Source organism: Hylobates moloch, unplaced genomic scaffold (assembly GCF_009828535.3).
Source record: "Hylobates moloch isolate HMO894 unplaced genomic scaffold, HMol_V3 SCAFFOLD_11, whole genome shotgun sequence".
Taxonomy (NCBI): domain Eukaryota; kingdom Metazoa; phylum Chordata; class Mammalia; order Primates; family Hylobatidae; genus Hylobates; species Hylobates moloch.
In genome coordinates, this window is record NW_026652286.1 from 26,232,177 (window position 1) to 26,254,374 (window position 22,198).

The following is a 22,198-nucleotide window of genomic DNA, read 5'->3' on the forward strand; positions in this document are numbered from 1 at the left end:
TATCCTGAAAAAATATTATCAATAGAAATGATGTCAAAGGTTGACACTTTTTAAAAAGGCAAAACAAGGAGGACATTTGAGATAGAAGAAGTAAAGACAGCCAAAGTTTGGAATGGAGAATCAAACTGTGTTCTGGAGAATAGCCCCAGTTCTGTGTTGGTGTCAGAAATAATCCCAGTAGTTGAGATGTAGGAGGTAAAATTAAAGAGATTTAATAATAAAGGAGTTTCAAACATTTGCAAAAACACAGCAGGCTCTGTAGAATTGTGAACTAAGTATAAATAGCACCTACATTTCTTTCTTTTCATAAGTTTTACAGATATTCAATAATATACTCAGGTAAATGTAGTTGTTAGAGGTAAAAGTCTTTAATATAATTCTGGTCTATAAGCAATAAATAAAAGTTGCAGACTTTTCTCAGGCAGGTTTGCAATCATGGCATTCTAGCACTCTGCAAAAAGTACTCTCACAAATGGAATTAATATATTTGTTCCCACTCAATACCAAGGCCTTTTATTCCTCCCCATTCACCTTGACTATATGGCACTGGGTGCTGATTGTCACTGCCTCCTTCTTAGCACACGAATTCTTCAGCTTCTAAGACATCTCACCAGTGAATAAATGTTTTCATACTCATTCTTTTCCAGACACTAACAACGCTCCTTCAATAGGTAGTACACCTTCACTATGATGTTATATTAATTCCTTGGCTAAACTGATAATCCTGTACTAAATTTATTTTGACCTTGTTTCTTTCTTGGATATAGTGAAAAGTTAATTAACAAGAGCCTGACTTCATGGAATATAAATTTACCCAGAAAATATTGCTGTGTTACTTTTATCATCCCCTAAATAATTTTAAATGCAGATAAATACTTTAATTAAAATAACTAACTAAAATAAAAATACCTTTAGGTTCCTATGATGTAAGTCCACCTTTGAGTTATTTGCTCTGATCCTAAGTCATCAAAAAAAAAAAACTTACTTTTGTTTACTTACTACAATAAAAGACAGAAAGTAGACTGACATTTAAAGTAACTTAGAGCATTGACCCAATCACCTTCTTTACTCAGTTAATGCCTATTCATTCCTCAGGTGTTAGTTTAGGTAAATCTACTATAAGAAGCTTTTTTTCAGTTGCCTAAGATTGTGATTCAGAACACTGCTCCTGGAATTCTATGAATGAACTTTGTATTAACCTCGGCCAAATATTGGTTTGTCTACTATGTAATAGTAGATAATATGGTTTATGATATTCTCCTTAATTTTAGTCATGCCTTTGATTGGTAGAATAAAAGCTCCCAAAAGGTAGGTAACATTTCTCATTATTTTCTTTATCTGCAAGAATGTCTGGCTTTGTGAAATAAATATTATATTAATTGATAGATAGTGAGGCAGCTAAGCAATGTAATATAGTAAGAGTTTGGAAGAAAATGGGTAGTGTCTGGTGCTAGAAATGGCCATGAATGAGTGTTCTCAGGATAATTCCAGAAGGAAGATAAGATCTAGTAAAATTTGTACTTCCTTAAAGAATTAAATAGATGAAAACTCTATGCAGATCACACTTAACATCTAAAACCCTAAACTTGAAACATGGCATGAAGCCGGGATGCTCACTTACTTGGCTGTATTACTTACTAATACAGGAAGGCACTGTATTAGTAAGAAATGATCCCAAAAGTAGGAGCCTAGGCTCTAAAGTCATGAATTAACTTTGTATGCCTTAATCCATTTAACGCTGATCAAGTCATCACAGTGACAGCTTGACCTATTATCCTTGACCTTCTAAGCCAGTCCACCTGCCTTTGCTCTTGCCATCTGACTCCTATCTGTAGACACTGTTCCAGTCAGTGATCCGAGATTAATCTGCTTCTGCATAATCAGAAGATATTAAATATTTTATAATGCCCAGAACCAACTCACCCAGTTCTTGGCCCTGCATTTTCCTTGTTCTCTGGGTAAAGGCTAGATTAAAATCTGTCTTGTCTTTGTGGCCTGTTCCTTCTCTGTGCTTTATAATATCCAAGATTTAGATTCTATCTGTATAACTGAAGACTTGAAGTTTGGTTAGCATCTTACTACCTGTGTAAATATTCAATGACTTTCTGTTTCTTTGTCCTAGTATTTCTCTGACTCTTAGGTCTAGTTATTTTTAGTTGACTTGTCTATAGCCTAGTATTCTGCTTGTGGATTGTTCCTGTTTTCTCAAACACCCACCTTCACCTTTTAAGTCACACCTCTACCTATTACCTGCAGTTTGGTCTGTGTCCTACCTCAACTCTGAGCTTTACCTGATGGGATTGCCTCTAAGTTTTAATTTCACCCATTGTGGTTTGCCTCTCATGAGCCAACCTCACATGCCTATGATATATTAGGACAAAAAAAATGTGTTTTTGACTTCTTTGAATCCAGTCATTATCACTGATGTTACCAACAAAAATTTGAGTGGAACAAGTAAAAGGAAGCTGAACCAGTCATAACTTCCTCACACAAAATTATTGAGGCATAGAAAAAAACAGAAATCCCAGAACTGTAAAATTCAATATCTGAAAATAAATACAATTGACAGCCTTACCAGTAGTCTAAAACAAGCAGAAGAAAGAATTTCTGAACTTGAGCCAGGAATTTTAAAATAACCCAGTTAGACAAAAAATAACTATATAAATATAAAGGAATGAAGAAAGCCTGCATGATATATGCAATATGATCAAGTGAAGAAAGATTCAAATTTTGAGAGTTCCTGATGGAGAAGAAATGTGAACAGGCATAAAAAAACCTATTAATGAAATAAGAGTTGAAAATTTCCCAATTCCTGTAAGGGATATAGACATTCAGATACAGAAAGCTCAACAATCCCCAAGTAGTTTCAAAACAAAAAGTTCTCTCTGAGGCACATTTTGGTCAAACTGTAACATTCAAAGAGAGAAAAGTAGCAACTGAAGGCTATCAAGTCACAGAGAAAACAATACCTATCAGACTAATGATGTATTTTTCAGCAGAAACCAGGAGAGAATGGTATAATATATTCAAAGTGCTGAAAGAAAAAAAAACCTGTCATATAAGAATAGTGCACCAGTAAAGTTATCCTTCAGAAATGAAAACGAAATTATATTCCAGATGAGCAAAACTGAGGGAAATTATTACCAATAGAGCGGCCCTACAGAAAAATGCCAAAGAAAAATCTACATCTGGAATTGAAAGGATGATATTTTCCATCGTAAATCACACAGAAAGTATAAAACTCACTGTTAAATACACAAATGGGAAAGAGAAAGGAATCAAACTTTATAAATTTTGATCACTACTCAAATCAGAAAAATAAACATTAAAAGATAAAGCAACAAAACATATACGCAACACTTCAGAAACCAACTAGTGAAAGGACAGAAGTAACTTTTCACCTATCAATAACAACTTTGAATGCAAATAATTTAAGTTTTCCAACTAAAAGATATAGACTTAATAAATTGATTAAAAAAAAGACCCAACTATATGCTACCTACAAGAAACTCACTTCACTTGCAAGTATAGACTGAAAAGGAAGAAACAGAAAAAGATATACCATATAAATGGAAAACAAAATCATGCATAAAAACAATTTTATCAGACAAAATAAACTGGATGTCAATAAACATGAAAAGAGATGAAGGTCAGCCAGGCACAGTGGCCCATGCCTGTAATCCCAGCATTTTGGGAGGCCAAGGTGAGGGCATCACCTGAGGTCGGGAGTTCGAGACAAGACTGACCAACATGGAGAAACCCCATCTTTAATAAAAATACAAAATTAGCCAGGCATGGTGGCGCATGCCTGTAATCCCAGCTATTCAGGAGGCTGAGGCAGAGAATCACTTGAACCCAGGAGGCGGAGGTTGCGGTGAGCCGAGATCGCACCATTGCACTCCAGCCTGGGTAACAAGAGCAAAACTTCATCTCAAAAAAAAAAAAAAAGTCAGTATACAATGAAAATATGATCAATTCAGCAAGAGAATATAACAATTGTAAATATATATGAACTGAAGAATGGAGCATGCAGATAAATAAATCAAATATTATTAGAACTAAAGAGAAAGATAGAGCCCAATACAATAGTTAGAAACTTCAACATTCCACCTTGATCATTGGGCAGACCATCTAGATGAAAAATCATCCAAGAAATATTGAATTAAAACTTCACTATAGATCGAATGGCCCTAACAGACATTTGCAGAACATTTTACCCAAAAGCTACAGAATACACATTGTTTCCATCAGTACATGGAATATTATGTATAGACCATATATTAGGTCATAAATCAAGACTTAAAATTTTTTAAAAATTTAAATCATATCAAGTACCTTCTCAGATCATCATGGAATAAAACTAGAAATCAATAAAAGAGTAACTCTGAAAACTGTGCAAATAAAGGGAAATTAAATAATATGCTTCCAAACAACTAGTGGCTCAGTGAAAAAATTAAGAAGCAAAAAAAAGTTCTTGAAATCAACAAAAATGGAAACATAACATACCAAAACCAATGGGACACAGAAAAAGCAGCACTAATAGCAATAACTGCCTATTTCATAGAAGTTGAAAGATTTCAAATAACCTAGAAATGCACCTCAAGGAACTAGAAAAGCAAGAAGAAATCTGACCCAAAATAGGTAGAAGAAAAATACTGAATATCAGAGCAGAAATAAACTAGATACTTAAAAATATATTTAAAAATCAACAAAATAAAAATTTGTGTTTTTGAAAAGATAAATCTGACAAATCATTAGTTAAGCTAAGAAAAAAAGAGAGAAGACCTGAATAAATAAAATCAGAAATGAAACAAGAGACATTACAAATGATACTACAGAAAAACAAATGATCATTAGAGACTATTAGGAACACCTACATGCCAACAAATTAGAAAACCTATAGGGAATAGATATATTCCTGGACGTGTAACTGAACAAGATTAAATAAGGAAGAAGGCTGGGCACAGTGGTTCATGCCTGTAATCTCAGCACTTTGGGAGGCTGAGGTAGGCAGATCACAAAGTCAAGATTTTGAGACCATCCTGACCAACATGGTCAAACCCCATCTCTACCAAAAATACAAAAATTAGCTGGGCATGGTGGCGTGCACCTGTAGTCCCACCTACTTGGGATGCTGAGGCAGGAGAATCGCTTGAACCCAGGAGGCAGAGGTTGCAGTGAGCCGGGATCATGCCACTGTACTCTAGCCTGGCAACAGAGTGAGACTCCGTCTCTAAATAAATAAATCAATCAATAAGAAAGAAAGAAAGAAAAAAAGAAAGAAAGAAAGAAAAATCCTGAACTTACCAATAACACATAATGAGATTGAATCAGTAATAAAAGTCTCCTAAAAAAAGAAATGCCTGGCACTGATTGCTTTACTATGAATTCTATTAAAATTTAAAAAATGAATTAACACAATTTTTCTTATGCTATTCTAAAGATTGAAGAGAAGGGAATTCTTCTTAACTCATTCTATGAAGCCAGCATTACCATTATACCAACATCAGGCATGGACACATGTACACACAAACACACACACACACACACACACAAAAGTACAGGCCAATATTTCTGATGAACACACATGCAAAACATGCAACAAATTACTAGCAAACCAAACCCAGCAATACACCAACATATAATACACCATGATCAAATGGGGTTTATCCCAAGAATACAAGAAGGGTTCAACTTATGCAAATCAATAATGTGATACATCACATCAACAGAATGAAGAACAAAAATCATATAATCATCTCAATTAATACAGAAAAAGCATACGATAAAAGCTAACATCTCTTCATGGCAAAACAAAACAAAACAAAAAAAAAACAAAAACTAAACAAAGTGCTACTGAAGGAATGTGCACAAACACAATAAAATCCATATATGACAAACCCACAACTAGTGTCATCCTGAGTGTGGAAATGCTAAAAAACCTTTCCTCTAAGAGCTGGAAGAAGATAGAATGCCCACTTTCACCACTCTTATTCATCATAAGAATAAGATAGGACCAGAAGTCCTATCCAGAGAAATTAGCCTAGAGAAAAAAATACAGCGCATGCAAACTGGAAAAGCAGAATTCTCTCTTTACTGATGACATAATCTTATTTATACATAGAAAACCCTACAAACCCACAAAAAACCCTCTTAGAACTAATCAACAAATTTGGTAAAGTTACAGAGTAGAAAATCAACACACAAATCTCAGTAGTATTTATATACACCAATAATGAACTAGCTAAAAGAGTAATTTTAAAAAATTCCATACAAAAATATACAACTACAAAAATTAAAATAACTAAGAATAAATGTAACCGAGGAAGTAAAAGACTTCTGCAATAAAAACTACAAAATGTTGATGAAATAAATTGAAGAGGACACAAAAAATGGAATTAATTAGGAGAGTTAATATTATTAAAATAACCATATTCCACAAAGAAATCTACAAATTCAATGCAATCCCCATCAAAATACCAATAACATTCTTTACAAAAGCAGAAAAAAAAAATCCTAAAATTCATATGGGACCAAAAATCCCCAAATAGTCAAAGCAATGTTGAGCAAAAAGAACAAAGTTGGAGGCATCACTCTACCTGACTTCAAAGTATATTACAAAGCTATAGTAAACAAAACAGTGTGGTATTATTATAAAAATAGAAAAATAGATAAATGAAACAGAATAAAGAACCCAGAAATAAATCCAAGTATTAACAACCATTTGATTTTAGACAAAGAAACCAAGAATATATATTGGGTAAAGGGAACCCTGTTCAATAAATGCAGCTAGGAAAACTGAATATCCACATCAAGAACAATGAAACTAGAACCCCATATCTCACCATATGCAAAAATCAACTAAAAATGAATTAAAGACTTAAATGTAAAACCTGAAACTATAAAACCTACTGGAAGAATTATAAGGAAATGCTTCAGAACATTGGTCTTGGTAAAGATTTTATGGGTAAGATTTTAGAAGTACACGTAACAAAAACAAAAATAGGCAAATGGGGCTATATCAATCAAAAAAATCTCCTGTATAGCAAAGGAACAATCACCAGAGTGAAGACACAACCTGCAGAATAAAAGAAAATATTTGAACACTTAACCTGACAAGAGATTAATATCTAGAATATACAAGGACCACAAACATCTGAACAGCAAACACCATATAATCCCATTAAAAAATGGGCAAATGATCTGAGTAAACATGTTTCAAAATAAGACATACAAATGGCCTGCTGGGCACAGTGGCTCACACCTGTAATCCCAGCACTTTGGGAGGCCAAGGCGGGCGGGTCATCTGAGGCTGGGAGTTCAAGACCAGCCTGATTAACATGGAGAAACCCCATCTCTACTAAAAATTCAAAATTAGCCAGGCATGGTGGCCCATGCCTGTAATCCCAACTACTCGGGAGGCTGAGGCAGGAGAATCGCTTGAACCTGGGAGATGGAGGTTGTGGTGAGCCGAGATCAAGCCATTGCACTTCAGCCTGGGCAACAAGAGTGAAACTCTGTCTCAAAAACAACAACAACAACAAAAAACAAAAACAAATGCCATCAGGTATATAAAAACATGCTCAACATCACTAATCATCACCAAAATAAAAACAAAAACCATAAGTTCTCATCATACCCCAGTTAGAATGGCTGTTATCAAAAACACAAAAAATAACATATACTGTTGATGATGCAGAGAAAAGGGAACTCATACACACTGTTGGTGCAAATGTAGATTAATACAGCCATTATTGAAAACAGCATGTAGACTTCTCAAAAAACTAAAAATAAAACTACCTATGACCCAGCATTCCCAATACTGAGTATTTATCCAAAGGAATAGAATCATTATAACAAAGAGATACCAACAACCCCATGTTTATTGCAGCACTATTTACAATAGCCACCATTACATAATAACCCCACATGCCCATCAGCAGATAAATGGATACAGAAAATGTGGTATATATACACAATGGAATACTATTTAGCCATAACAAAGAATGAAATCCTGTCATTTGTGGCAATATGAATGAGCCTAGAGAATATTATATGAAGTGAAATAAGTCAGGCATGGAAAGATAAATATCACATGTTCTCACTCATATATGGGAGCTAAAAAAATGAGCTCATAGAAGCAGAGAGTAGAATTATGGTCATTATAGGCCACGAAGGGGAAGAAGGAGGGAAGGATAGGCAGAGGTTGGTTAATGAGTGCAAAGTTACAGCTAGATGGGGGAAATATCTTCTAGTGTTTTGTACCATTGTAGGCTGAATACAGTTAGCAATTGTTTAGTGTATATTTTCAAAAAGCCAGAAGAGAGAATTTTGAATGTTCACAACACAAATGATTAATGTTTGAAATCATGGATATGCTAATTACCCTGATTTGATCATTACACATTGTATACATGTATCAAAATATCTCTCTATATATCATAAATAAGTATAATTATGTGTGAACTAAACAAATATTAAGATACTTCATAAATTTATCCCTTCCTCATAAAATTACCAAATTCAGAATAGATCCCTATTCCCTTCCAATCTCCCCAGGTCACTTAACACACGACTCAATCCCATGACAATCTATACCCCAAAACTTTCTTATAGAAGTACCTACTATTATCAAAAATGTACAATATCCCTTCTTGCAGGAAGTAATAAACTCAACTTTATTTGACTATAAGTGTATCCTGGGGTCCTCTAGCTGGTGAGCATTAACATTTGTTAGGATTTCAGTCAAATTTTGTGAGATTTAGGGCTGAGAATCAATAAATTAATGGCTTGAAGACCCAATAATGACAAGTATTTTCACTACAGGTTTCACAAATAAAAGCTAGTATAATAAGAACTAGTATTATCTTAGTATGTGATATTCATTTTCCTTTATATTTGCATAGCTATCTTTAGGGACATTATAAAGACCATGTCTTCATTGTCATTAAAACAAACCAAACAGTAAGCTGAAAAGTCAAAAAAATCAGTCCGTAAATATGTATAGTATTTGCTATTGTATTCTCTAGGAGATACAGAAAAAAAAGGAATCCTGGATGGTTCTTACACTAAAGAAATTTATGGTCCACTTGAGCCAGAACTAAAATGACTTTCATTTTAATCTTGAGAGTTTGCTATATGCTATACACTGTTATAAGTGCCTCACATAAGATCTTATTCATTCATACATCTCTACACAGAAGAAGCAAGATTATCCCAATTTTGTAGATGAGTACACTGACTTGCAGAGCAGTAAGGAAAATAGCCCTGAATCACACATCCAGCTAGTAAAGATGAGTTCAACATGAAAACTCAAGTAGTTTGAATTCAGAGCCCACATACATGCTTAACTTTACTCATGTTGAGAAACAGCTAACAGTACAAGGCACAACAGAGCTGAGCATAAAACAAAGTGTAGAAGCAGATTAAGCAAAATGGCAAAGGCAGAAAGGAGAAAGAGCAAAACAATTGTGGCCACTCAAGGAATGGGATGAACCACAGGGGCCAACACAAACGGAGACTATTTCCAACTCTGTGAAAACTGCAGCAGATCAGAATGGTAGTGTATGGATACATTAATTTTGTGAAAACTGGACCCCTTACTTTCCAACCTTATCATGGCAAATCTACATAAAGTGTCAGAATTTTAACTCCTATCTTAGAAACATAAGAATTAGAGTTGACTTTTGAGCGTCTTCTATTTATATAGTCAATAAACATTTATTGAGCTCCTACTAAGTGCTAGACATTATTCAAGGTACTTGGGAAATATCAGTGAACAAAACAAATTAACAGATCTACCTTAGTGAAATTTACAAGCTGGCAGCAAGAGAGAATCAGTATACAATAATGACAATAAATAGATGATATAGAACTTCGGAAAGGGAAGGTTTTTTGTAAAAAAGAAAATTAAGGAAAGGTCTTGGAGATCAGGGGTGTCTGGGATGAGGTAGGGGGACAGTTATGAAATATGTAATCAGTGCAGACCTCTTTGAGAAGGTGAAATGGGAGCATAAATGAAGTGAGAGAAGGGAGGAAGTGAGTAAATCAGCCAAGTAGATGTCAGCAGAAATAAAGCAGGTATCTCAAACATCCTTCTGAATCAATATCATCATAAATTATGATATAGTTTGCTCCATAATGTCAAAAAATTAGGTTAGACGTGTTTCAAATTGGGAAGTCACCCAAAGATTTTTTCTTTGTACAGTTTTCCCCTAATCATTTGCTTGTTTTAAAATTTATTAAATATCTACTATATTCTAGACCATAATTATAAAGAATGCAGAAATGAAAAGAATTTGAGAGCTATACTAAAGTTGCTTGGTCTGGTAGGGGAGGGCTGGTCATAAAAACATAGTGTGACAGTCAGTAAAACACAAATGTGATCACATTGCTGCAGCTGGGACAAACATACTCCTGGAGTTAGGCAACATTCCTGTTGCATTATGCTGCAGGTCAAGGTGTTTTCTATTTTACCATTTCTGGCTGTCTAAAGTGCTTGAAGCCTGAGTGGTGAATCCATCTCACCCTGCGAATCATTTCCTATGATCTAAGAGGCCCTGCACCACATCTCCGAAGGCCAGGATTCTATTTGAGGGGATTAAACGTATCTGAGGTGGTACAAGAGCACTTCATCAAACAAATGATAGTTCCCTAAACCCAGTTTGCTTAGTGCTGAATTATAAAAATTAAACTAAACTAACAAATTAAAGATTTGGTATAGAGATTTTTAGATAAAACGGCTAAAGTGTCTCAGCTTTCCAATTTACATAAACTAGAAAAAAGATGCTTATAAGATTTCAACGTATCCTTGTTATTCAGAAGATGCTACAAATTTTACATATATTATACAATCATATAGAAAGAGTCTTTAGCCAAAATAAATAAAACTTAAAATATATTCAAAATGTCAAAATATAAAATAACCAAAGGGATGCAAAAATGACCAAAAAGGTAGATTTTAAGTAAGCTTTTAATTAGAAAGGTAAATTGAGTGTTGTCAGATTAACAGACAGAGTAGTAGACAGGTGTTAACATTTATTTGCAATACCAATAGCTTAATATCTTTGGCCTTCCATGTACTTGCTTATGGATTCACATTATTTGCCAGTAAACACAAAGGAAGACTAATATCTGTGGAAATGAATGAAAGAGGTGAACATATAACAAGTATCTGAGATGTTTCAAGTTCTGTATAGAAATCGTGTTTGTTATTTAATCTTCACCACAACCCTCTAAGATAGTTAGAGGCTACTCTTATACCATTTTACATATAGAAACCAAAGGATTAAAGTAGATAAGTGCTAGGATCCTTTCCTGCCTTTAAAGAGCTGATGTCCCTCTGAGGTTTTAGTGTTCCTGGCAAAAATACTCTCTGAACTCTTGTGAACCCACGTCTCAAAGAGACTAAGGATGTCAATTTATCTTATAGACAAGGGACTTTCCTGCTCATTGCCTCTTTTAACCTGTAAATATGCAAAGGCTTTGTCATCAATCCAGCCAGGCAAGGGAGAATGCATCATAATATATTTTTCTTCTCAAAAGTGATTTCCAAATCATCTGGCATTTGAATTTCAAAGCTGATGCAGCTCAGAATGTGTGGGTTTGGAATAGCAAACTTGCTTGAAATACCAAGTCATATTTTTGTCATGCACTGCATTGAAGGTGGGGTGTTTACAGCCAAGACAGGATTGAAGCCCCTTTGCCCAACATAGCTTCTGTGTCTATAATAGACTATCTTCCAAATTCATACACAAATTTTAATAAAGTCAAACTTTGCCCCCTAATGAGTTTAAAAGCTAAAATAGGAAATTCAGGTTCAAGACCTTGATTGATTGAAAATCAGTTAAAATATTTGAATCATATTTCATTCCTCCCAACTTGTCAATGTTACTTTAATACTTAAGCCCATGAGTTTTACATAATTGTCTTAAAGATGTTTTAAAACACTTTTGACTTTTCAGTTTAATTTCAAGTGTCTTAAAATTATTATTTCAGTGAACAAAGCAATCAAACTATTAAACCATTTTTTACATGAATAAATTAAAAACATTTCCTGTGAATGTAAATGTGGAATTCATACTAGTGCCTTAAAAATGCTATGTCATTAGGAATTGTAGGATCAGAGAATCAAAATGAAAAGGTCTATTATTTAAAGCCTCAAGTGTTGGCTATGAATCATACACTGCAATATGGAGGCTCACAAGGAAAGTGACTATCGGGGCATTACTGCCCACATACAAAATGCCATTAGCAATGCTAAATGGATCCTGCACACCTCGATGTGATAATTCTTAGATTATCCATAGATTACTACAACCAAGAAAGTCACTTGATGTTGCTGCCTTTCACACTTTCCAGAACTCCTAAGTCACCTAACAAGGCGTCTGCTTTAATAGCTTTAGGGCTATATTTTATCATTTGAGAATTAGACACATTTAATTCTCTTTCTTCCTTCTTTGGCTCTTTTCTCATGATAGTCACCAAGCCTCTCCTAAACAGCAAGTCACCTGTGAAAGGGGGTCATTATAGTTCCTGTAGAAAAGCAAACAAATTCTAAGTCATAAGCTATAAAAATGAAAACCTTGTTGAGGTTTTTCTTTTGAGTAAAGCAAGACAATAATTTCAAATTAATCTGAAACATTTTATAAAAAATAAATTGAGAGTTGCAGGGAAGTGGAAGAAATGAATATCCCTGGAATGTGTATCAGTCAATAACCAAATCCAAACCTTTTACTCAAATAAAAGTAACAATAATAACTTTATTGACATTATCTCAAATAAATTTATGATTTCAGAGTTATGAAGGCTACCAGAAAACCCTTTTGTTTTACTCCTTTTCCAGAAAATTATTTGTACTAATGATGATTAATTTTATTTTTCATAGATGACCACGCTCTGCTTATTCTGCTTAAGAACTCTAAGAAAATGGAGGCCATCAGATGTTAGCCTTGGTGTGTTCCCTCTCCACCTCAGAACATAATTAATAGCTCTATATTAACCCTCCCTTCCTTCCCTCTTAAATAAGTTTCGACTAGAAAATCTGTCCACAGCCAGCTGATGGACATTCCCTACGCGTTCTTGAAAATCCATATTATTTTAACTTTGGGGCAGTTTTTTTTAACGTGCCTTTGTTCATAGGCACAAACACACTAGCCTTGTCTATTCAGCTTCAGGATCAGCTGCTTGAGAGCACAAACCAGGTTAGACTCATCAGTGAAACTTCCCATCCCCTCACAGAGCACCTCACACAAAGTATTGTGCAAACTAGGTATTCAGAACATTACTGGGAAGTTACAGTGGCTTTTATATTTCTTCAAGGCACTAGTTTTTGGGTATGACTGAAAGTCTATTAGGTTAGGAGTGGCTGAGATCAGTAGTCAGAAACTGACGTATTTTACTTCTTGGGTTTCTTTTACCTATAAAATTAAGCCATTCAATAGGAAAAGAAACCAACATTTTTGTGTGTATGTTTGTGTGTGTAGAGAATGGGGTCTCACTATGTTGCCCAAGGTGTCTCAAACTCCTGGGTTCAAGCTATCTTAACACCTCTCCCTCCCTAAGTGTTGGAGGATTACAGGTTTGAGCCACCATGCCCAGCCTTAACGTTTTTTAGCACTTACTATACATATCAAAGCTGAATATCTTCATGTATGTTTAATTGTTATATTCACTCAGAGTGAAATAGTTCTGAGGTTTTCATGATTGAAGTTTAGAGGGAGATAGCGATATCCCAAGTTTTCAAAGTTGAAATTCACTGTAAAAAATCTGGATTATTGTTCAGCAAATACACAACAAATATTTTCCCCTTTCCCTGTTAGAAGTGTATCTGTCCTCATCTGTGCTACATTTTGTTACATCAACTTGATGGAGATTGAGAATTACATAGTCCAGAATCCCCTTTACTGTTAGGTTTTATGTTACAGTTGCCAAAACAAAAATGAGTTTTGCAAGATTTGGAAGGTGGAGAAATGCAGAACCCTTGTTCTTTGAAGGCTGTTGTGATGAGACATAGCGACATGAAAAAATGCAGAGATGCCTAACAGCTTGTCCTCACTCTCCCCTGTTTCATGTTGACTTTGTTTTCCACCTGCTGGCCCTACTGCCCAACAGCACCTCCAGAACCATGCACCACCAACCAGCTGCCTGGCTGTGGACTGACTGAAGTGGTAATTACATGGAGGCAACAGCTTTCACGGGAACTCACTAGAGGCTTCGCCTTCATAGTTCCACTCCTGATGCCTTGTGTGCTTGCAATTTCAGATTCTCCCATAAGCTCCAAATTATTCACCCCATGCTAGTGCTCCAGATGGACTATGTCATAATTCTCTTCTGACATCACTCTTCCAGATCTTCATTGACCAAGCCCCTCCCATACGTGCACAAGATCAATTTCCTATAATAAAATCCTTATTACCATAATATTTACGATAGCTCATTTTTTTTCTGACTGCACCCTGCCTGATACACACCCCATTGGTGTTTGGCTTGACCACGTTGTGCTTGTGACTAAGATAACCAATTCAGTGATTCAGCTATAGAATCAACCTACTTAATGCAATAGGAAGGAGCTTGCTTAAAATTGTGCATCATTACATAATATACATTGAAGCTTTGAAGGTAAGGGAATGTATATGCCTATGCAGAGATATGCAATTTGTCATAGTATGTCTCCTCAAGAATATTTCAAATACCCACTTTTCATGAAAATCTTTAAAAGTATCTTCTTTCTCAAATTAATCTGTGATTTATGATGCTCATAAAAGTCCTAATAATGATTATGCATTCATTCATTTTTCAGCCAGAATTTCATTTATTCAACCACTATATATCGTATGTTAAGTATTGTACCAGGTTCTGGGATATAATGATGAATGAGACACAGAACGAACTCCAGTAGATTATGTGCCAACCACATGCTACTGAGCATGTACTGTGAATGTCAAGCTAAGGGACTAGTGCAGGAAACAGTATCATAAGCAGATATTTAACATTAATATGTGAGAAGTCCGATGAAAAACTTATAGACTAGAATCATTTAAAAAAGGACGAATGAACTCCACCAGTAAACAAGAGGGTTTTCTCCTCTCCAATCTCATTGTTTCTTTTTGTGTATTTCTAATCCTACACAATAGATAAACAGAGTTTAAAAATGTCAAATCCTCCCTCTTCTGGCTTCCAGTCCCTAAAAGCCAGCATATTTCACTCTTTTAGCTACATTTTCTTGGCATTTACCTCCACATTTATAAACAGCTTTCTTATACTGCTCGTTTCTTGATTTTTCTAATTTTTTAACATTTTCTATTCTCTTCCTTGTTTGGAAAATGAAGATACTTCTTTTTAAATTCTCTGCTACTAGTATGTCCCAACATTATCACAAACTCTAAATAACGTCCCTCAAAAATATCTTTATCTTTGTATTAGTTTTCTATTGTTTTGTAGCAAATTACTACAAACTTAATACAACGCAAATCTATCACCTTACAGTAGGTCAGAATTCTAAAATAGGTTGGCAGGCCTGTGATACTTCTTTTTTTTTTCCTTTCTTTTTTTTTTTTTTTTATTATACTTTAGGTTTTAGGGTACATGTGCACAATGTGCACGTTTGTTACATATGTATCCATGTGCCATGTTGGTGTGCTGCACCCATTAACTCGTCATTTAGCATTAGGTATATCTTCTAATGCTGTCCTTCCCCCCTCCCCCCACCCCACAACAGTCCCCAGAGTGTGATGTTCCCCTTCCTGTGTCCATGAGTTCTCATTGTGCAATTCCCACCTATGAGTGAGAACATGCGGTGTTTGGTTTTTTGTCCTTGCAATAGTTTACTGAGAATGATGTTTTCCAGTTTCATCCATGTCCCTACAAAGGACATGAACTCATCAGTTTTTATGGCTGCATAGTATTCCACGGTGTATATGTGCCACATTTTCTTAATCCAGTCTATCGTTGTTGGACATTTGGGTTGGCTCCAACTCTTTGCTATTGTGAATAGTGCCGCAATAAACATACGTGTGCATGTGTCTTTATAGCAGCATGATTTATAGTCCTTTGGGTATATACCCAGTAATGGGATGGCTGGGTCAAACGGTATTTCTAGTTCAAGATCCCTGAGGAATCGCCACACTGACTTCCACAATGGTTGAACTAGTTTACAGTCCCACCAACAGTGTAAAAGTGTTCCTATTTCTCCACATCCTCTCCAGCACCTGTTGTTTCCTGTTTTTTTAATGATGGCCATTCTAACTGGTGTGAGATGGTATCTCACTGTGGTTTTGATTTGCATTTCTCTGATGGCCAGTGATGATGAGCATTTCTTCATGTGTTTTTTGGCTGCATAAATGTCTTCTTTTGAGAAGTGTCTGTTCATGTCCTTTGCCCACTTTTTGATGGGGTTGTTTGTTTTTTTCTTGTAAATTTGTTTGAGTTCATTGTAGATTCTGGATATTAGCCCTTTGTCAGATGAGTAGGTTGCAAAAATTTTCTCCCATTCTGTAGGTTGCCTGTTCACTCTGATGGTAGTTTCTTTTGCTGTGCAGAAGCTCTTTAGTTTAATTAGATCCCATTTGTCAATTTTGGCTTTTGTTGCCATTGCTTTTGGTGTTTTAGACATGAAGTCCTTGAGGCTCTATAGCACAACTGGTTTCCTTGCTTTTTCCAGCTTTGAAAGGCTGCCTGCATTCCTTGGTTCACTACCCTTTCTAGCAAAGGCATCACTCAGACCTTTGCTTCTGTGTTCACATTTTCTCTGACTCCAGGGCTCTTGTGTCTCACTTATAATGACCCTAAAATTACATTAGGTCCACTCTGATAATTCAGAAAAACTGTCTCATCTCCAGGTCCTGAACTAATTCAAAGTTATTTTTGCTAAGGAAGGTAATATAGTCACAAGTTTGAGGACATTTGGGGAAGAACATTAGCCTCCAAACATTTTCATAACTGATTGATACCTACCGAGGTATGGAACTGCATTATCTAATATTCCTCAATATTTTGAACATCTTCCATTGTCATCTAACTTCCAGTACCACAGGTAGGAAGTCTGCGCCATTTAGATCTATATCGTTGATATATACCTGTGTTCCCTTCTCTTTCTGGAAGCATTTAGAATCCTCACTTTTCTTCTGGTGGTTAGAAATTTTACAATGATATGATTTTTTAAAAAATTGTACCAAGATATGTGAGCTTTTTATGTCTAACAGCTTATGACCTTTATTCATAGGAAATTTTATTCATTAAATCTTTAATAGTTTTCTTCTAATGTTTACTGCCTTCACCTAATGGAAATTTTATTATTCAAAAGAAATTTTCCTCTAATGCTCTTATTTGTATTGTTTTATTTTCCTTTTATTTGGTTGATGTTTTTGAGGGGTCTTCTTTTTTTCTTTCATTGGCAATATCCCCAACTTGACCTTTAAACCAATCTAATAAGCTTTTTCTTCAATGTATTAATGTAATAACAAACACATAACATAAAATATACCATCTTAACCATTTTTAGGTTTATAAGTCTGTGATATTTAGTACATTCATATTGTTTGGTAACAATCTCCATCAGCCATCTCCAGAATTCGTTTCATCTTGCAAAACTGGAACTATGTACATTAACAATAATTTCCCATTTTCCTCTTCCCCTACCCCTAGGAATCACCATTCTACTTTCTGTCTTTAAGATTTTGACCACTGTAAGATAGCTTACTTTAGTGGAATCAACAGTGTTTGTCTTCTTATGTCTGCCTTATTTCACTTAGTATAATGTCTTCAAGATTCATCTATGTTGTAGCATATTGCAGAATCATCTCCCATTTTAAGGCTGAATAATAGTCTGTAGTAGGTATATACCACATTTTGCTTATTCATTCACCTCTCTAGGGATTTGACACACTTTCACATTTTAGCTACAGTGAATAATACTGTTACAAATTTAGGTTTACAATATCCCTTTGAGAACCTGCTTTCAATTCTTTTGAGTATATACTTAGATAAGAAATTGCTGGCTTGTATATATGGTAATTCTATTTTTAATTTTTTTGAAGAACCACCATACTGTTTTCTACAACGGCTATACCATTTTACATTCCCACCAACAGTACATAAAGGTTTCAATTTCTCAACATCCTCACCAACACTTGTTTTCTGTTTTGTTTTTTGTTTATTTTGAAAGTAGCTATCCTAATGGGTGTGAAGTGGCATCTCACTGTGGGTTTAATTTGTATTTTCCTAATGATTAGTGAGGTTAAGCATCTTTTCATGTGCTTACCGGCTATTTATTTATCTTTTTTGGATAGATGTCTATTCGAGTTCTTTGCCACCTTTTGAATTGGGTTGTTTTATTCCTGTTGAGTTTAGAAATTTTCTGTGTATTCTTAATATTAATCTCTTCTCAGAGATATAATTGGCAAATCTTTTTTCTCATTCAGTAGGTGGCCTTTGAACTTTGTTGATAATGTCCATTGGTGCACAAAGTTTTTAATTTTCATGAAGTCCAATTTGCCTATTTTAAATTTTGCTGCCTGTACCTTTGGTATTATATCAAATAAATAATTGCCAAATCTAGTATCTTTAGTTTATTCCCTATATTTTCTTCAAAGATTTTGAGTTTTCATTTTTATGTTAGGTCTCTTACCCATTTTGTAGTTAATTTTTGTATATGGTGTAAATAATGATCTAACTTTATTCTTTTCTGGGTAGATACCCAGTTCCTTCAGCATCACTTTTGGAAAAGGTGGTCTTTCCTCCATTGAATGGTTTTGATGCCCTTGTCAAAAATCATTTGACTATACACGTGAGAGCCTATCTCTGGGCTCTGTATTCTATTCCATCTGTGTATGTGTTTGTCTTTTTGCTAGTAAAATACTGTTTTGATTATTTTAGCTTTGTAGTTAGTTTTGAAATTAAAAAGAGTGTGTCCTCCAACTTTGTTCTTTTTCAAGATCATTTTTGGCTATTCACAGTAACTTGAAATTCTACATGAATTTTAGGAGAGGCTTTTCTTTCAGCAAACAAAAGTCTTTGAGATTCTATTGAGTCATTGGGATTGCTTTGAATCTGTAGATTGGGATTTTATTGAGTCATCGAGTTTGCTTTGAATCCGTAGATTGCTTTGGGTAGTATGCTTGTATTCCAGGAATAAATCCCACTTGGTCAAGTTATATAATCTTTTTAATAGGCTTTTGAATTAATTTTGCTAGTATTTTGTTTGCATTAACATTCATAAGTGATACTGGTTTGTAGCTGTCTTGTAATGGCTTGGTCTGGCTTTGGTATCAGAGTTCTCCTGGCCTCATAGAACAAGTTAAGAAGTTATCCCTTCTTTTCAATTTTTTGGAAAAGCTTGATTTTGTCATGTTATTTCTGTAAATGTTTGGTAGAATTCAACAGAGGAGCCATCAGGTCCAAGGCTTTACTTTGCTGGGAGATTTTTGATTACTGAGTCTATCTCATTTGTTATAGGTTTATTCAGATTTTCTAATTCTTCATGATTTAGTCTTTGCAAAAGTTTTGTGTTTCTAGCAATTGTCCATTTTATCCTCATTACCCAATTAGATAGCATACTGTACTCATTTTTTTTTTGTTTTTGTTTTTGTTTTCTGTTTTTTATTTGTTGGTTTGTTTGTTTTTGAGATGGAGTCTTGCTCTGTTGCCCAGGCTGGAGTTCAGTGGTGAGGTCTCAGCTCACTGCAACCTCTGTCTCCCAGGTTCAAGCAATTCTTCTGCCTCCGCCTCCCAAGTAGCTGTGATAACAGGTACCTGCCACCACATTTGGCTAATTCTTGTATTTTTAAGGAGATGGGGTTTCACCATGTTGGCCAGGCTGGTCTTGAACTCCTGACCTCAAATGATCCGACGGCCTCAGCCTCCCAATGTGCTGGGATTACAAGTGTGAGACACCGTGCCTGGCCTGCTGGCATACAGTACTCTCCTATAATCTTCTTTATTTCTATTAAATTGGTAGTAACGTCCCTACTTCCAATTCTGATTTTAGTAATTTGATTACTCTTTCTCTTAGTCAATTTACTAAATGTTTGTCAATTTCGTTGATCTTTCTGAAAAATCAACTTTTGATTTCATTGATTTGTTCTGTTTTTCTATTCTTTATTTTTGCTCTAATCTTTATTATTTTCATCCTTTTGCTAGCCTTTGGTTTAGTTACTCTTTTTCTAGCTCCTTAAGTTATAAAGTTAGGTTGTTGGTTTGAGATCTTTCACACTTTTCTGTGTAATCATTTATAGCTCTAAATTTTCCCCCTAGCTTTCACCACATGCTGTAACGTTGGGTGTGTTACGCTTTTGTTTTCATTCATCTCTAAGCATTTTCTAATCTCCCTTGTGATTTCTTCTTTGATCCAGTGATTATTTTAAAATGTCCTGTTTATCTTCTACCAGTTTGTAATTTTTCCAGTTTTCCTTCTGGTATTCATTTCCGACTTCATCCTGTTGTGGATGGGAAAAATACGTTGTATAGCATTTATCTCTTTAAATGTTGAGACTTAATTTGGGCATAATATATGGTCTATCCTAGAGAATGTCTCATTTGCACTTGAGAAAAATGTGTATCCTTTTGTTGTTGAGTAAAGTGTCACGCACATGTCTTTTAAGTCTAGTGTGTTTATTGTGTTATTCAAGTCTATCTCCTTACTTATCTTCATTCTGGTTGTATTATCCTTTACTGAGAGTGGGGTATGAAAGTCTCCAATCATGATTTTAGAAATACCTATTTCTTCTTATAATTCTGTCACTTTTGTTTTATACATTTTTATTGTTTTTTATTAGTGTCTAAATGTTTTTAATTATTATATATTCATGTTTTATTAAAACTTTCATTAATATATAATATCTTTCTTTACCTTTTATAATTTTTTTTTATGAAGTCTCTCTCTGTAACCAGGCTGGAGTGCAGTGCTGCAATCTCAGCTCACTGCAACCTCCACCTTCCGGGTTCAAGCGATTCTCCTGCCTCAGCCTCCCGAGTAGTTGGGACTACAGGTGCACGCCACCACACCCAGCTAAATTTTTTTTGTATTTTTAGTGGAGATTCATGGGTTTCACCATGTTGGCCAGGATGGTCTCGATCTCTTGACCTCGTGAACTGCCCATCTTGGCCTCCCAAAGTGCCGGGATTACAGGTGTGAGCCACTGCATCTGAGCACCTTTTATAAAATTTTTAGAGTCTATTTTTTATATTAGTATAGCAACCCATGCTCATTTTTTTTACTATGAGCATGGAATATCTTTTTCCATATTTTCACTTTTAACCTACTTATGTCTTTGGATCTATAATGAGTCTCTTATAGACAGTGCATAGCTGGATCATGTTTTCTTTAAAAAACCCATTCTGCCTATCTCTATCTCTTGATTGGAACGATTAATCTGTTACATTCAAAGTAATTACTGTTAAGAAAGGACTTATTTCTTTCATTCTCTTATTTGTTTCTATATGATTTTTATTTTTTTGTCCCTGATATTCTATAGTACTGTGTTTTGTTTTAGTTAATCTTTCTTTTGTAGTTTAGGGTTTTAATTCCCTCCTCATTTCTTTTTGTGTATATGCTATAACAACTTTGTGGTTACTATAAGTATTACATTTAACATCCTAAACTTTTAGCACTCTAAGTTAAATTTACACCAGCTTAACTCCAATAACATTAAAAAACTCTTTTATTTACAGCGTCCTCCTCACTTTTTTCAATTACATCTTTGTGCATTGTGTTAATAAATATACTAATAATTGTTCTTGTTAAATTCATTAGTCTCTTAAATTATGTAAAATAAAATTATGTATTATGTCTAAAACCAAAGTTATAATAATACTACCTTTTAGCATATAGTAGTTTTTCTTTTATGTATTAGTCTCTTAAATCATGTAAAATTAAAAAATGGAGTTACAAATTGTTACAGTAATACTAGCTTTTATAATTGCCCATATATTTATCTTTATTGAGATCTTTATTTCTTCATGGAGTTTTGCATTATATTCTAGTATATTTTTATTTCATCATGTAAGACTTCCTTTAAGATTTCCTGCAGTGCAGGGCAGGTCTAGTGGTACTGAATTCTCTGTCTCTCTCCTTCTCTCTTGCACGTGTACATACATGTGCACACATACACACACACACGTGTAAATGTCTTAATTTCCTCCTCACTTTTGAAGGATGGTTTTTCCATATAGTGAATTCTTGGTTGACAGTTTTTTTTTTTTC

At 34.7% G+C, this 22,198-nt stretch overlaps 2 protein-coding genes across 3 annotated transcripts in view; both read right to left on the minus strand.

Annotated features, from left to right (window-relative positions):
• Nucleotides 1-22,198, minus strand: part of NELL1 (neural EGFL like 1) — a 934,274-nt gene that overhangs the window by 137,940 nt on the left and 774,136 nt on the right. The window lies entirely within an intron of this gene.
• The window catches only part of LOC116476429 (isocitrate dehydrogenase [NAD] subunit gamma, mitochondrial), a 161,589-nt gene continuing 150,486 nt past the window's right edge, over nt 11,096-22,198 (minus strand). Inside the window, 1 exon segment of the mRNA XM_058446840.1 lies at nt 11,096-11,133. The gene's annotated coding sequence lies outside the window, so the exon portion shown is untranslated.